The sequence below is a fragment of the Rhinoderma darwinii genome, chromosome 3 (assembly GCF_050947455.1).
Source record: "Rhinoderma darwinii isolate aRhiDar2 chromosome 3, aRhiDar2.hap1, whole genome shotgun sequence".
NCBI lineage: Eukaryota > Metazoa > Chordata > Amphibia > Anura > Rhinodermatidae > Rhinoderma > Rhinoderma darwinii.
The window spans coordinates 180,490,552-180,508,011 of NC_134689.1; positions in this window are offsets into that span (position 1 = coordinate 180,490,552).

The window sequence follows — 17,460 nt, forward strand, 5'->3', positions numbered from 1 at the left end:
TTGGCCAAAAATGCTCGTTTTTTAAAAATAAAAACGTTACTGTAATCTACATTGCAGCGCCTATCTGCTGCAATAGCAGATAGGGGTTGCAAAATCTGGTGACAGAGCCTCTTTAAGAGATCCTGTGTGCGGCAGAACCCAGAGCTGAAGAGGAACCCCAGCAGCAAGAAAGGTAAGTATCTAGAGAGTTCTGGTCTTAAAGGATCTATTTATTATTCTTAACTTTGTTCTGCTTGTGCTGCAAGATTTGAAATGGACATTGATTAATTTTCTTAATGCAGACGTTCAAGAACAGAAGAATTGGTAGAAGGAGACTATATCTGATCTTGGAAATTAGGTGAAATCTAGTGATATCGCACTGGGAATAAACAAATAGCATTATGAACTGTAACTAAGTCGGAAAAAGAAATGTATTTCGCAGTCATTTAAGAAATAGATGTTTTGTATGTCACTTGTGGCACTGTTTTAAAGGTGGCCACTTGTAGAATGGTCACGCGTATCTTCAATGCAGTGTGAACAGCTGGTGTAATGCTGGGGGTAGGGAAACGGACAAGTGAGCCCTAATCTACCCACCACTCTGTCCCTGCCTACTTGCAATGACCCGCCCTAGGCGACGGGGTACAACTGGGCGGCGGTCCCTATGCTCAGTAAGTGCACGAGACAAACAGACAAGGGTACACAAAGCTAAGGGAATTGGGGCAGTTGCCCACGGCAACACCGTGAGCAACAAGAGAGGTAAATGAGCCGAGTCAAGCCAGGAGTGTACGAGGTACCAAACGCAGAGCAGGAGAGTAGTCAGTAAGCCAGGGTCAGTATGGAGCAGGATCAAAGTGTTAGAAGCTATAGCTGGGCCAGGAAACCACACGAGAAGAATCACAAGCAAAGGAGGAACAGGAAAGGCAGGTATAAATAGACAGAGGGCGGGAGCTAGCTCCGTCTGGCCAGGCTGCGATAGGCTCTCCCACTCCTAAGCCTGCCACCCTGAGTGGTGGAAGATGGAGTCAGTCTCAGAGACATAGACTCAGGTGCAGACTGATTACCTATGGGCGTATCCACAGAAGTTGTGCCTGGCAGATCCTTTACAGCTGGAGGGAAATAATTTCTCAGCTACTAAACTACTTCAGCCTGGCATCACAAGAAACCAACTTAATGAATTAGAAAAGAGACACGGCGCCACAAATAAGGGTCTGATAAATTATCAGAAAACTGGTTGATGCGATGATTGCGCTCACCTCGGGTGGTGGACACCTTGGGGTGTCAGTCAGGCTTGAACAAGCTGCAGCCAGGTCCACATCACAGTCAAAACAAGTTTGCTGTCAAAATGTATTGCGATTGGGTTTGGAGAAAAAAGGGGGGGACCAACGGCGCTGCTTGGATAGAAATCATCCACGATCATTCCAGTGGGTATAGTGTTTAAAAGGGTTTATTGTTAACAGGCTACGCGTTTCGACGCCGTACCGGCGTCTTCCTCAGGCCAATACAGACTGTGCGGTTCCTGCCTCATTTATACACAAAGGCAAGGAAAAGACCGCACAAAAATTACGCAAACTCACACGCGACAGAAATTACTATAAGATTAGTAAAATTGGTGACTGGACCTCCACTCATTCCCAGCTAACAACAATCCAAATAGGAAAACATTTCTTCCAATCCATTCCATCAAGTCAACACCTAGATCCAAACCTTCACCTAGGATCCATCCAAGTATCAAATCCAAAATTCCCTTCCATGGTTAGGTCAAACACCATCCCTGTCCCTTCCCACTAACTCCAATCACCGAATACCCACCAACATTAGGCCAATTTCTACAAAACCAACGACCCTTCTGCCCCTAGTCCCCATCTCCCCATGGATTATTGCACCAAATAAAAATCCCCTATACCCCAATTCGCTTTCAAATCGTGTGATCTAGATGCACACCTCCTTTTCCACAATCTCCTCCCTAGCACTCCTCTATCCTTACCCCCTAACCATCCCAGATCCAATGATTCTAGCACAAACACCATCACCCCGGACCATTCACCATCCCTACTAGATCTCACGACCCATTATGTTGGATCTTCCCCCATACTAATCCCCCAAAATTTCCCGTCCTATCCAAGCCCAAATAAATTCACCCTCCCCCCCTCTTTTTTAGATCTTCCCCACGTTCCCACAATGCCCCCCATCACGTCCCTCTGCCAGTCTCGGGAAAGGCATACAACTCCAACCCAAACCATAAACTCCTATTTCCCACTAGTAATAAGAACACAATCAAAGAGAAAACTAGGGTTAGATACAGAGGCTGTAGAGGGGGGAGACACCGTATTAAAAATTCCACCACTATCATCAAAGAAGAAGTACAAACTAATCTAACCAAAATCTTCAATTTATCCAAATATACCCCTTATGTAGACGAGATCAGTCTATTATCCAAAGGACTCTCTTTTTGCCCCACCTCATCCCATGATGGATTCGATCTATTCATGGATTTAAACAAATTCATGCGGAAAATGACCTTAATACGTCATTTTGCCATCTCTCCAGTAGCAACTATACCCAACCTGATTACAACAGACATTAATACACCTGTCATGACAGATCTCCGGCCCAAATCCTCATTTTATCCCCTACACCATAGGGGACCGGCCATAGAAACTTTCTCCAACCTGGTGAGCACTGATTTCAAAACCATCCAACATTTTTGTAACCGCAAGGATAATTTGTCTTGTGCCCAACGGAGAGCTCTAAATAATTTAAAGAAAAACCAAAACATCGTAATCAGGGCCGCAGATAAAGGTGGGGGGGTATAGTCCTACAAGACAGATCAGATTATCTGAAAGAAGCCCATAGATTATTGTCCGACACCCTTTACTATGAAGAACTCAAATACAATCCTATCTCTGAATTTGCAATAGAATACAAATCCCTGATAGAGACCGCTTTCATCAATAACCTGTTATGCAAAAAAGAAAAAATATTCCTAACCGTTCCATTTCCAAGTATCCCCTTCATGTATCATCTTCCCAAAATTCATAAAACCCTTCTTAACCCACCAGGTCGACCAATAATATCCGGAATAGGCTCCCTCACGAGTAACCTATCACATTTTGTAGACATTCATCTTCAACCGCTAGTTTCAAAACTACCTTCCTTTCTCAAAGATTCGACCCAACTCATAAATGATCTTTTCCAACTACAGTCCACCTGTGATATATCCAACATTAGCTTTATCACAGCGGACGTAACCTCACTATACACCAACATTCCCCATGCACAGGGTACACAAGCGACTTTAGATTTTCTTGCAACAGATTTGCGTTACTCAAACATACAGCTTAACTTCATCATGGAATGTGTAGAGTTCATTCTAACCCATAATGTTTTTAATTCAGATGGAAAATTCTACAAACAAATAAAGGGATGTGCAATGGGGACACGGTTCGCCCCCTCATATGCAAACCTATATATGGGGGCATTTGAGGAAGCCCTCATTCTCAGCGAGCATGTTTTTAGAGACAAAATTCTGCTTTATAAACGTTTTATCGATGACTTGTTTTTTATATGGAAGGGCGATTCTAATACTGCCAGTGATTTTATAGAGGTTTTAAATAATAACACTTTTGGCCTCACTTTTACCCATAACTTTTCAGACACAAACATTGACTTTTTAGACCTAACAATCGGAAAAAATAATGGCCATTTTACAACTAGAACCCATTTTAAAATGGTCGATGTAAATAGTTACCTCGATTTTAAAAGTGCACATTACCCCCCTTGGCTTAGAAACATACCGTTCGGCCAATACCGAAGAATCAGAAAAAATTGTTCAGATGATCTAGCCTTTGACCAGGAATGTGGGATATTAAACCAGAGGTTTTCGGAGAAAGGCTTCCCTAAAAGTCTCATTAAAGGGGCAGAATCAAAAGCCAGAAACCTTACACAAAATGAATGCATTCAAGTGAAACCTTCAAACACCAATTTTAAATCAAATCATGAAATGGTTAAAACCAATTTCATTACCGCATTCACCAAAGGAAGCAATACTATTACCAGCATTCTCAAAAAACATTGGCATATTCTGACCAATGACCCCTTTTTAAAACCTTTGATACCAGCCAGACCTATTATCACATATAGACGGGCGAAAACTATCAAAAATTTAATAGCCCCTAGTAGACTGCGGAAAATCAAAACAGTAAATTCGAGCCTAACGAGAGATTTGCCAGGCTCATATCGATGCGGCCAAAATAGATGCCTGTGCTGCAATAACATCACAAATAAATGCAGGGAATACATCTCCACAACAACAGGAGAAAAATTTGTGATAAAAAATTTCCTAAACTGCGGGAGCTCCGGATCAATAAACACAGGTTCAATGTCACCAAGGGTTTTTTAAAACAAAGTGTGTCCCGTCACTGTATGCTTAAACACAATTGTAATTTCTCGGTTATCAAGGTTACACCAATCGAACAGATATCAGTAGACCTACCTGATAGATTCACCAGACTGAAACAAAGAGAGAATTTTTGGATCTACAAATTAGAAACCCTACATCCGAAAGGTCTGAATGACCTCACAGAGTCCTCTTTAGAATAAAATAAAACCAAACACATACCAAACAATATATATATATTCTCATAAAAAAGGTAAAATATTACAAACCACTAACACACAAATGCATGTATATCTCCCATTGATCCTGAAAAAATATCTCTCAGGTATCCGTATGTATTAATAATGGTTCCCTATACATATATGAACCACCCCCTCCTCTTATAATATAAGGTCCCTTTTACACTTTACACTACAAAATCCTACCTACATGTATAAATATATGTAAATTCCTTTTAAACCTTTCATCTAAACATAAACATATATTTTTTGATGCATATATGTTTGTAGAAATTTAGGCACATCAGAACTACAATTATATATGGTTTCCCCCCCCCCCCCCCTTTTTAAAAAAAAAAAGAAAAAACCATGTACTAAGTACAGCACGTATCTTTTACGTATTATCAATAATCATTAATAGCAGCTAAATAAAACAAGGGCTCCCATCCAGTTGTAACTCTCCAAATATCTTCTTATAATATTTAGAATATGAGCCAGTATCACTCACCACCCTTGGTACTTCGGTCCCTTTCCGATTATTCCAATCGTGGGACCTGTACGCGCTATGCGGTTCAACTGTGCATTCCAGTATAAGCCCTTTTGGCCCGCAACGGCTTCCGTAACTATTGTGATCTCTGGTAACCAAGGACGCTTGACTCAGCACTTCTCTGGTTACTAACATATAAACTTTAACAGTGACCAAAAACACAAGAAAACCCCTACTGATAATTAATAATATGACCTTTCGCTTGTTCGCAATCATCTGCACATACAAAAATCAACATTTTAATCCGAAAAATTCCCTTCAGGGAATATTGTAATGACCTGTCAGTTTTTTCTGACGTAAGCAGCATATGTTTCAAACACCCGAAACACTTGTTAAACTGTATACTATTTCTGTACGATGTATATGCAATCCTTGAATGTTTTTTACAATTTTATCATGTTTCTGTTTTATTCTTATTTTTGTGACCTTTGACCTGTTACTTTTATGGCGGTCTTTTCCTTGCCTTTGTGTATAAATGAGGCAGGAACCGCACAGTCTGTATTGGCCTGAGGAAGACGCCGGTACAGCGTCGAAACGCGTAGCCTGTTAACAATAAACCCTTTTAAACACTATACCCACTGGAATGATCGTGGATGATTTCTATCCAAGCAGCGCCGTTGGTCCCCCCCTTTTTTCTCCAAACCCAATCGCAAAAGAAACCAACTTGGCTGCAAGTTCAATACATCCTCTGTCATCATGATGCTGCTGCTTATAGCTGCCCTCTGTCTAATAGTTCTGGGCACAGGATTCCAGTCAGCGGCCAGTGAATCTGCCAGAATCCCCATGTGTAAAGATATGCCATGGAATATGACCAAAATGCCCTAAAACCTCTGAATTTAGGAATCTGAGGTCTGCATTGACCTACGGTTCTAGTCTGGGGTCTGAATATAGGCATCTGAGGACTGCATTGATTTACGGGTCTGGTCTATGGTCTGAAGTAATTATGGTTTGGTCTGGGGTGTAAAATGTTTTATATTGTTATAGATGCTGAGAGGGCTGCAGAAGCGAGGTCTCGAAAATGTGTCTTAGCAGCAAACTTTTCAGTGGTCAGGAAAAGTAGCCATGACGGTCTGGGCCAAGTCGAAAAGAATAGGAAAGAGAACGTCCACAATCAGGGAAGATGTCACCTGTGAGTCACGGGGTAAATAAACAAACTGTCACCTCTTCTGACATGTCTGTTATAATAAATACTTTTATTACTAATGAGAAAACAATTCTGGAGCATAATTAGAACTCTTTGTTGTGACATTCTGGCATTAATCCTCTTGTAAATGTATGCAGGGCCAGCCTTAATGGCGTGTGACCTGTGTGACTGCACAGGGCTCATCACTCTCCCACTGTGAAAGGGGCGGCACAGCACATCAGCTGTAGAAAGCAGACTGTCAGAAATAGTGATGGGCAGGCGCTGGAGTCACTCCCTCTGACAGCCTGCTCTGCTGTTGTGCACTGTCCAGCCTGTCTATACCTGCAGCAGCTGCATAGTGCAACTAGGAGGTGTAGGACCTGTAGTGACATCACAGTCCCATGATCAAGGTCCTGTAGGTTGTACCCAAGCACCGCAGAGGTAGATAATCTGGTAAGTGTGTGGCTTGTATATAGTGAACATAGTGTAAGTCTATATAGAGTGTGTACAGTGTTTATAGTGTGCATAATGTAGGTCTATATAGTGTCTGGTGTGTATAATGTAAGTCTATACAGTGAGCGTATGGTGTATACAGTGTGTTTAATGTAAGTTTATATAGTGTGTGGTGTGTGTGTGTATATAGTGTTTATAGTGTGTATAATGTAAGTCTATGTAGTTTGTATATAGTATAAGTGTGTATATAATGCATAAAGTATGTGTGTATATAGTGTATGTGGTTTGACTATATAGTGTGTGTTGTGAGTTTGAATTGTATATAGTTTGTTTGTGGTGTATATAATGTAAGTCTATATAGTGTTTATAGTGTGTACAATGTTATTCTATATATAGTGAGTGTGTATAGTGCATATAGTGTAAGTGTGTGTACAGTGTATATGCTTCTGTGTGTGTGTGTGTGTGTATATAGTGCGTGTCGTTTGAATATGTAGTGTGTAGTGTTAGTGTGAATTGTATATAGAAAGTGATGTACAAAAACAAAAAAGTACATCTCAAAAAGGTAATGGCGGGATTTCACTTGCTTGTGTCACCCACCACTGCTACCTCCTTTATAATCAGGGTCACTAGGGTTATGCCTAGTTCCCCTACCTTTTCCTTATACTAACGTTAATCTACTTGCATTGCTGCTACTCAAGGGAATAAGTAAATACAATTGTATAGTAAATAAAGGGTAATATTTATTACTAACAATAATCACACTTACATATAAAATACACTAAACACAGAACACAGTAACTGATCACAGTATAGTATCAGTATACCCCAATACATATAACAAGTTAATATATACTGAGTATACCCACACTATACGTAGTACAGTATAAACACAGTATCACAAACCTACGTTATACCACCACCCACTTACCTAAACATACAAATATATACAGTTACGTTACAGTACAATACACATGCTCATGCTCACTGTTTCTGTCCCACGCCCACCTAGCATTAACTATCCCTTTACACTAAGGGTTAATCAGGTAACAGGGACAGCAGGGGTTAACTTAGGAAGTCAGGAGGATAAAGAGTTAACAAGGGGAATGGGTTGCTGTATGCCAGGGGATAGTAGGTAACTCAAGGACATCAAGTTACTGCAGGGGTTACTCAGGGATAGCAATGGTTACTGCAGGGTTTACTCAGGTCTGCAAGGGGTACTTAGGGGTTACTCAGGGCTGCAAGGGTTACTTCGGGAACTCAGGCCTACAAGTGTTAACAGGGTATGGGAATGTGCAGGTGAGGAGCAGGGGAGAAAGGGTTACTTAGGGAACTGTAGCTATTAGCCCGTTGTATAGGGGGCATTGGTGGAGTGGAGGATGTCGGTGAAGCGGTGAGCCAGGGAAGAGGAGATCACAAGGGGAGAGGAGACCAGGAGGGGAGATGACCGTTGGTGTAGCCGGGGAGCAGAAGAAAGAGCGTGAGTGTGGGGCAGTTTGTCCTTTTAAACCCTTCCGTGCACATCTGTGTGACATCACATGCTCATGCACGTGCAAGAGGGGGCATGGGCTTATGGCTCCCTTATGGAATCTCATTACCTGGTGACGGGGATGGAAGCAGTTGGAACTTCCTGCTTCCTCCCTTTCTCTCTACACCTTTCTGGAGGGACAAATATATATGTCTACACTTCAAAACACTTCCCTTTACACCCTCTGTACACATACAATGGGTACGAAGCCTCCCTATTAAATTGAATTACAGGTGATGAAAACTGTAATGGCCAGAAATGAGTGAAGAAATGGCACTCGGTTAGAGGGATAAAGAATAATAAATATTTGTATTAAATAGAAATATTCAAATATATCAGCAAAATTCAAAAGGTGATCCTGCATCAGAGAAAACGTCACACACGTGTAGATAGGGACAATCCACACCCACACATTTCATATATTTAAACACCAACATAATACATAAATGGACATCAATATATCAAAAGGTAACCCAGATATGTACATCAGTAATTCATATATGTACATCAGTATTATTTAGATGGTCAATTCAGCAATAAATATTATATATAGTGTGTGGCATATATAGTGCAATGTGTATAGTGTAAGTGTAGTCTATGCTATGTATGTAGTGTGTGTGTGTGTGTGTGTGTGTGTGTGTGTATATATATAGTGTATGTAGTTTGTGTGTTGTGACGGTGCGTACTGTGTACAGTACTAACAAATGAAAGATGGGCCAGTGCTCAGTGGGTTAGGAGTTTGCTGCTGATACAATCATGCTTGCTCACTACCGCTGTAGCAGCCATAGCAGTACCGCTACCAAAAGTGATGTGTAGTGTAGTGGTGTGTGTATGTAGTGTATATAGGATAAGTGTAGCCAATGCAATGTATGTAGTGTGTGTATACTGTATATAGTGTGTTTAGTGTGTATATATTGTGTGTTGTATGTGTGTGTAGTGTATATATAGTGTGTGTGTGGTGTGTGGTGTATATGGTGTGTGGTGTATATAGTGTGTGGTGTGTGTGTCTGTATTGTGCTTTTAGTGTGTGGGTTGTGTCAGTGTGTACTGTATACAGTACTAGCAAATACCAGATGAGTCTGCTGCTGACACAATCACGCCTGCTCACTACCGATGTAGCTGCCATAGCAGTACCGTTGCCAATAGTGCCCGGCACTGGCCACTATTTATTTGATTTGTGGATTTGATTTGAGGTACAGAAATGATGTAAATCATATTAAATAGATGACGGTCGCCATCACTTACCTGCTCTTCACTCTTCTCCACTTCTTTGTGCCACCGCAGTGAACAGCATCAAGACTTAGTGTGGCAGCGTCTGGAGGTAAAGAGGAAACAGCGAGGTGCCGGAAGTAAAAGATGGGGTCTGAATTAAAGGGCTTAGCCTACGAAAAACATTTATCACCTATCTGCAGAATAAGCAATAAATGTATGATCGCTTTGTGGGCCCCACCGAACATGAGAACAAGAGTCGCGTGTCCACTGTTTGAATCGAGCAGTGGTCAAGATGCCTCTCTGACGTCACTATAGTATATCGTATATAATTATATATTAATTTGATTAATGAGGAAAGTCTTTATTTGCATGACTTAGAATTTTTTCATATGATTGTTGAGGGGTGCAAAAAGAAAATTCCGCACAAGCTGCAATTTAACCGATGGCCAGCCCTGAATGTATGAATAAGGCCTGGTCTACATGGAGACATTTTAAGTTTAGCTATTGGCTACAGCTGCCGTTCAAAGCCTTACATTGAGTTACATACAATATTGTGGCCTGCAGCCACATTTTAATAGTTAAAATCAATCAGTAGTGATACAAACTGTCTCTGTGTAGCCCAGGGCCAATTTACTGTGTGTAAGGGCTTGTCCACACATAACGTTTCCGCTAAAACCTGCAGATATTCTGCTGCAGAAGAACTGCACAATTTCCTGCGTTTTTTACTGTAGAAAATGGTGCGGATTTTGCGGCATTTTTTTTCAAGTCAGTGAGATGCTAATATCTCCTCTGAAAAACACAGCAATTCAGTCCACTTTCCGCAGCAGGAATTGCATGCTGTGGATCGAAAAAAATGCACCTCGGGATGGAAATTTTACGCAGCGTGTGGATGAGATTTGCGGATGAAAAATGCGCAGCAACTCTGTTACGTGTGAACAAATCCTTACCATTTCCCTAGTCAATAGGATATATTCGTAAACAGTCTAATACAGTCAGCGATGATTGGACAGTGTCAGACTGTGTAGGGACATAGCTCTTTGACAAAAAGAATGGTAACACCCTGTTGCTTATTTGTTCATTCATATCCAGGAAGAATAACAGTAGAAGACAAATCAGGAATGGTAACAGATTACCTTTAACCCCTTAAAGACATCCAACGTACTAGTACTAGCACGTTGTGTTGCTGGTGCGGGCTCAGAAGCTGAGCCTGCACCATCGCCAGCAGATGTCGTCAGCTGTATCTTATAGCTGACATTCTGCTGCATGGCCAGGACCAGAGCTAGCCTACGATCCGGTCGATTAACCCCTTAGATGCAGCCCTCAAATGCGAGCACTGCATGTATGTGGTTTACTAGCAATGCAATCGCAAGGTTCCAATGGCTGCTCTGGTCGACCGGAGGCCTAACAATGGCCTCTGGTCTGCCAAGTATAGAAGCCTGTTAGGTCCAGCCCAGGGGTGGAACCTAAAAGCCTCCCAGCTGCAAAAAAAAGATGGCACAGACTCAGAAGCTGAGCCTGCAATATCAGCCGTGGGTGTCAGTTGTATGTTACAACTGACACCCTGCTGAAAAGGCAGGTAACAGAGCTAGCACTGATCCCTGTCATTAACCCCTTAAATGCTGCGATCAAAAGCGATCGTGGCATCTTAGTGGTTCGTTCGGTCCGTTCATTCGATTGTTGCTATGGCAATTGGAGGCCTGACAATGGCTTCCTGGTCTGCCACGTATGGAAGCCCATTAGGCCACGCCTGGAGGCGGGACTTAATAGGCTTGCTGTCAGAGAATAACTGACAGCTCTAATGCATTGCTCTACGTGGGTAGTGCAATGTATTAGAGTAAAAATCAGAGATGCAGGTCTTTAACAAGTCCCCTAGTGGGCCAAAAATAAAAATTTCAAGTGAATAAAAACAAAAACTGCCTTTTTTCCTATAATAAGTCTTTTATTATAGGAAAAAATGAAAACGTTAAAAAAATAAAATTAAAATTAAAAAACAATGTCAGAATTGCTATTTTTTACCCCTCCCAAAACATGGAATAAAAAGTGATCAAAAAGTCACATGTACCCATAAAAATAAAAACTACAACCCATCCTGCAAAAAACAAGTCCTTACACAGCTTTTTTGACTAAAAAATAAAAAAGTTATGGCTCTTAGAATATGGCGACACAAAAAATAAATCATTTAAAAACAGTGATTTTATTCTGCAAACGCTGCACACCATAAAAAAACTATATACATATGTTATCGCCGTAATCGTATCGACCCACAGAATAAAGTAAAATTGTAATTTATAGCCCACAGTGAACACTTTAAAAAAAATAAGAATAAATACTAGAATAAAATCAAAGAATTAAAGAGTAAAATCAGAATTGATGATTTTTGGGCACCTTGCTTGCCAAAAAGTGTAATAAAAAGTGATCTAAAAATCGCGTGTACCCCAAAATTGAACCAATAAAAATGAAAGATTGTCCCGCAACAAATAAGCCCTCACACACCTCCGTTGGAAAAAAAATTAAAAAGTTCTGGCTCTAAAAATATGGCGACGCAAAATGTGCAGAGCATTCCAAAAGGGGATTTCATTAGGCACCATTTATCAGTGCGACACTGGCCACTCATCTGCGGATTTTTATTAATTTATCCCATTATTATACCCTCTTATTATGCCCTGATGTTTTCTGCACAGATTATAACGCCAAACAAAACAACTACCAAGCTAAATCTCTGCTCCAAAACCCAAATGGCGCTTGCTCCCTTCTGAACCCTACAGTGTGCCCAAACAGCAGTTTGCATCCACATATATGGGATCGCCATATCTGAGAGAACCCGCTTAACAGTTTATGAGGTATTTGTCTTCAGTGGCACAAACTGGTCATAACATATTGTGCACTAAAATGGCATATCAGTGGAAAATGGCAATTTTTACTTTGCACCATCCGCTGCACATTAATTTTCAATGAATAAACACCTGGGAGGTCAAAATACTCACTACACCCCTGTCACCAGTTTATAACTTCCCTATCTCGTACCTAATCTAATAGGCGCTTTGACGTAGATAACTACTGTTGTTGTTTTTTAAAAACGGTTATTATTGACAAAGTTATTAACATTTTTCAATTTATGCAAATTTTTTCTAAATGCCCAACTGGGCGTTTTTTTCTATTCACCAAGTGGGCGTTGTATAGAAAAGTGTATGATGCTGACCAATCAGTGTCATACACTTCCCTTCATTCCAGCCCAGCTAGATTCACAGCATAGCGTGATCTCGCGAGCTCACGCTGTGATGTCACTTTCTCCCGCAGGTCCTTCACCGGAGCAGCGAAAGACTGGACATCGCCTCCAGCCGTGCCAGGACATTTATCCGAATCTGCAGCGGCTGGAGGCGATGTCTGTTCAGTCTTTCATCGTTCCGGTGAAGGACCTGCGGAGAATGTGATGTCACAGCATGATCTCGCGAGATCACGTTGTGCTGTGAATCAAGCTTCTCTGGAATGAAGAGTAGTGTATGAAGCTGATTGGTTAGCGTCATACACTTTTCTATACAATGCCCACTTAGTGAATAGTAAAAAATACCCAGTTGGGCATTTAGAAAGAATTTGCATAAATCAAAATATGTTAATAACTTTGTCAATAATAAACGTTTTAAAAAAAAAAAAGAAAAACAACGGTAGTTATCTACATCAAAGCGCCTATTAGATTAGGTAGGAGATAGGGAAGTTATAAACACGTGACAGAGCCTTTTTAAGGGGTGCAGTTTCCAAATAGGGCTCACTTCTTGGGGGTTTTACTTTTTGACCTTGGAGCCCAGCAATTGTTAGCCAATTCTATGAAAATCACCAAAATAGGCCTCAAGTGCGCATGGTTAACTTCACTTCTGAGCCCTGTCATTTGTCCAGGCAAATGATAAATGCCTTGAGGGGTGTAGTTTCTAAACTGGGGTCACTTCTTCCACTGTACTCTGGTACCTCAGGGTTTTGCAATTGCAACATGGCACCCAAAAACTAATCCAGCAAAATCTGCATGCCAAATAGTGCTCCTGCTTTTCTCCTTTAACCCTTGTAGAAATGAAAAATGTCACATTTTAGTGGAAAACCATTCCAGCAAAACTTGACCTCCAAAAGCCAAACGGTGCTCCTTCCCTTCTGAGCCCTGCCGTGTGTCCAAACAGCAGTTTATTACCACATATAGGGTGTTGCCGTAATCGGGAGAAATTGCTTTTCAAATGTTGGGGGGCTTTTTCTCCTATAACCCTTGTAGAAATGAAAAATTTCTTGGAAAAAAATTTTGATTTTCATTTTTACGTCCTAATTCCACTAAATTCAGCAAGAAAACCTGTGGGGTTAAAATGCTCACTTTACCCATTGATAAATTCCTTGAGGGGTGTAGTTTGCCAAATTGTGTCTTTTTGGGGATGTTTAACTGTTTTGGCCAAACAAGACCTCTTCAAACCTGTCATGGTGTCTAAAATATATTCTAATAAAAAGGAGGCCCCAAAATCCACTAGGTGCTCCTTTGTTCTGTATCCTGGGCTTCAGTCCATTAGCACACTAGGGCCACATTTGGGATATTTATAAAAACTGCAGAATCTGGGCAATAAATATTTGGTCGTGTTTCTCTGGTAAAACCTGCTGTGTTACAGAAAAAAAAAATATTGTAAATTTCACCTCCACATTGCTTTTATTCCTGTGAAACACCTAAAGGGTTAAGAAACGCTCTAAATGCTATTTTGAATACTTCGAGGAGTGCAGTTTTTAAAGTGGGGTGATTTATAGGAGGTTACTAATGTATGGGCCCCTCAAAACCACTTCAGAACTGAACTGGTCCATAAAAAAAAACATTAAAATAAAAGGCTTTTGAAATTTTCTTGAAAATGGGAGAAATTGCTGCTAAAGTCCTAAACCTTGTAATGTCCTGGAAGAATAAAATAATGTTCAAAAAACTATGCCAACATAAAGTAGACATTGGGGAAATTTAAACTAGTAACTACATTGTGTCGAATTACTATCTGTTTTATAAGCAGATACATTTAAAATTTAGAAAAATGCTTTTTTTAAATTTTCTCTACATTTTTGTTTTCACAAATAAACACTGAATGTATCGACTACATTTTACTACTATCTTATAGTACAATGTTTCATGAGAAAACATAAATAAGTTAGGCACCCAGTTTGTACCCCCATATATTAAGTGCCCACTGTAGATAGTGGCACACAGCCCCCTCCTAGCTGGTGGCACACAGCCCCCTCCCAGGTAGTGCCACACAGCCCCCCTCTCAGGTAGTGTCACACAGCCCCCCTCTTAGGTAGTGTAACACAGCCCCCTTTCCAGGTAGTGCCACACATGCCGCACCTTTTCCACACAACACCGTACAAAGCAAAGCATTACATTTAAAGGCAAGGTGTATAATAAAACTTAAGTAAATAGCACATAACAGTGAGCAGATGGCACAACATAATAAGACATTGAGCACGAGGTACTCTCTAAAGGTGGGCTCTTGCCACTCCTTAGATTTTGGAAGTATACACTTGTCCCTAACTGAAAAAGAGATGACTGTCATTGACTGTGTGATTAGGTGTTTGTATGTTCCACTTTTATTTTCCTTCTTGTGTTGATGGTGTTATTTACATATTTAAGGGAGGTATGTGAAGGAATTGCTTAGACTCTACAGCAACAAAATAGTAGGAAATGTTTAATGATAACAATTTAGAAAGTTGCCTAATTTTTCATTTATAAAGCAAATAAACAATAAAAAAAATCAGTTCAAAGGTGTATTTATGTGTATGGGACCTTACTTACGCAGATGTTTTAGGAACAATTGGGAAATGATCATGTCGGCAATTGATGCATGTAAATGATTTCACAGTAGAAAAGGGGTCCTAGGGATTTACACTAAATATGTAGTATTAATTAAGAGTGGAAAATGTAAGAGATTCTAGCAGTTATTTTCTCCCATCTAGCCCCCACCGTTCCCGAGATATCGTTGCCGTTTGTTTGGGTTCCCAAATATGCAAATGAGACATTTGATTGTCAAGTGGGCGGTTACCCCTTTGACAAATTAGTGGCGTTAATCGGCCACTTGACGATCAAAGGCCTCATTTGCATCTCAGGCAACCAAATTAACGGCAGCAAAATCTCAGGAACGGTGGGGGCTAGAAAAAAAAAACATGACTTTCAGAATCTGTAAGGTGCCAGCCATCGAAAAAAGATGTCAGCTGCAGTTTTTTGGGCAAGTGACAGGTCCTCTTTAAATTAGTTTTTGTATATGTGGTGAAACATAGATGCTGGTACAAAGGTTGGGAAGTGGCCTGAAGAGGCACACAGAGGGTCATTTGATGAGCAATTGCTTACCTTCTCATTCATTTTCATAAAAAGAAAAAAAATCATCTCCTTCTGTTATGAGGCAGGATCTGACTCCTATAGACTAGTGACAAGCAATGAATGAGCAGAGATGGTCTCTCACTGTCTGTTTAGAGTGAAAGAATGGGTAAATGTTGATTCTGTCACTCACGTGATCATGATCACTGACTGTGAAAGTGCTGTCCACCTATGAGCGCCACTGATCCATGACTTCTTCATTCAGGATGTCCTACAAATTATTAGCAACCTAATGGTCAGCAGATCATTTCAGACATTTTTCTAGCTATTGTTATTTAGCTTATTATGGGAGTACATAAGGGGATTTTGAGGCAAAGGGATAATAGAGGGTAACCTTATATGTGTGGCAACTGGGCACCCCTGTTCTCTGGATCAGCGGGGTACTAGGAATTGACCTCCACCAGTGGATATATCAAGCATACAAATCAGACAGGTGGTACCTATTAACACATTCTCTTTATTGTTCACAGTATACAACTACTATTACAACTACTATTTGAATTTATTAATAAAAACCACAGAGAATGCAACATACAAAAACATAACGTATTATTATAAGAAAGGATGCTTAGTTTAAAATAAGAAATGATTCATCCACAAATAACTGTGTGCACTTATTAAATGCATCGTTTGTTTTATTATAGCCACCACAAAGCAAAACTATTAGCAAATTATTTATTACAAGCCAGTTGTAAACTGTGTTAAGACATACATTCTGTGTTATAAAATGCATGTTGCGCAGATATAAAATTATGGCAATATAAAAAAATAAAAATACAAGACTCTACACCTACATAATGAGGATTTTCACATTAAAATTGCAAACTATTGAACTACCTTCCCAGCAGCATGAGTTCTTTGGGGATTTCTCCTCAGGGACCCCTTATGATTTGCACTGTTTTACAAGACCCCTCTACTCTAACAAAGCTTAGACCTCTGCCAGTCACCTTTCATGCATCATGGGTTTCTCTATAGCCAGACAGATATGGTTCAGTAGCTTAGATGGAAAGCATTACAATGGCTACATAAAATCTCGCTTTCTAAGGAGACAATCAGACAGTGCCTGGTCTGGCAAAGATCTTGACTAAGCTGTGTATAAGTACCATAATATTTAGGATTAGGATATTTACAAGGATTTTTATAGTTTTAAGGTGAAAATGCATTTAATATACTCTTCGTAAATTTTTCAGGAAATTACAGTTTGTATATTATTTAAACTTGTATTGAATTCTATTACTAAGAATATACTCTTCGTAAACTTTTCAGGAAAATACAGTTTGCATATTATTTAGACTTGTATTGAATTCTATTACTAAGACTACAATAAATGGCAAAACAGCATTCATTACAACAATTCAAATGTAAATTAAATGAAGCAGTAACGATTATCACTAAGTTTCCATATGTACTTATGAGAATGGAATACTTTTCATTCCATAAAGACATACCACTTTTATTCAAAGCTTTATACCATACCTACCAATTTTTAACGATTGTAAAGAGTGTAAAGATTGTTTAATGATTGTTTAATTTGAAAATGTTTAATGTTAAGCAATGCCTCTAACCCCATCCATTCCGTATCCATACACACCCAGTACTCTTATTTAAAAAAAAAAAATACAACAAAAGAAAAAGCT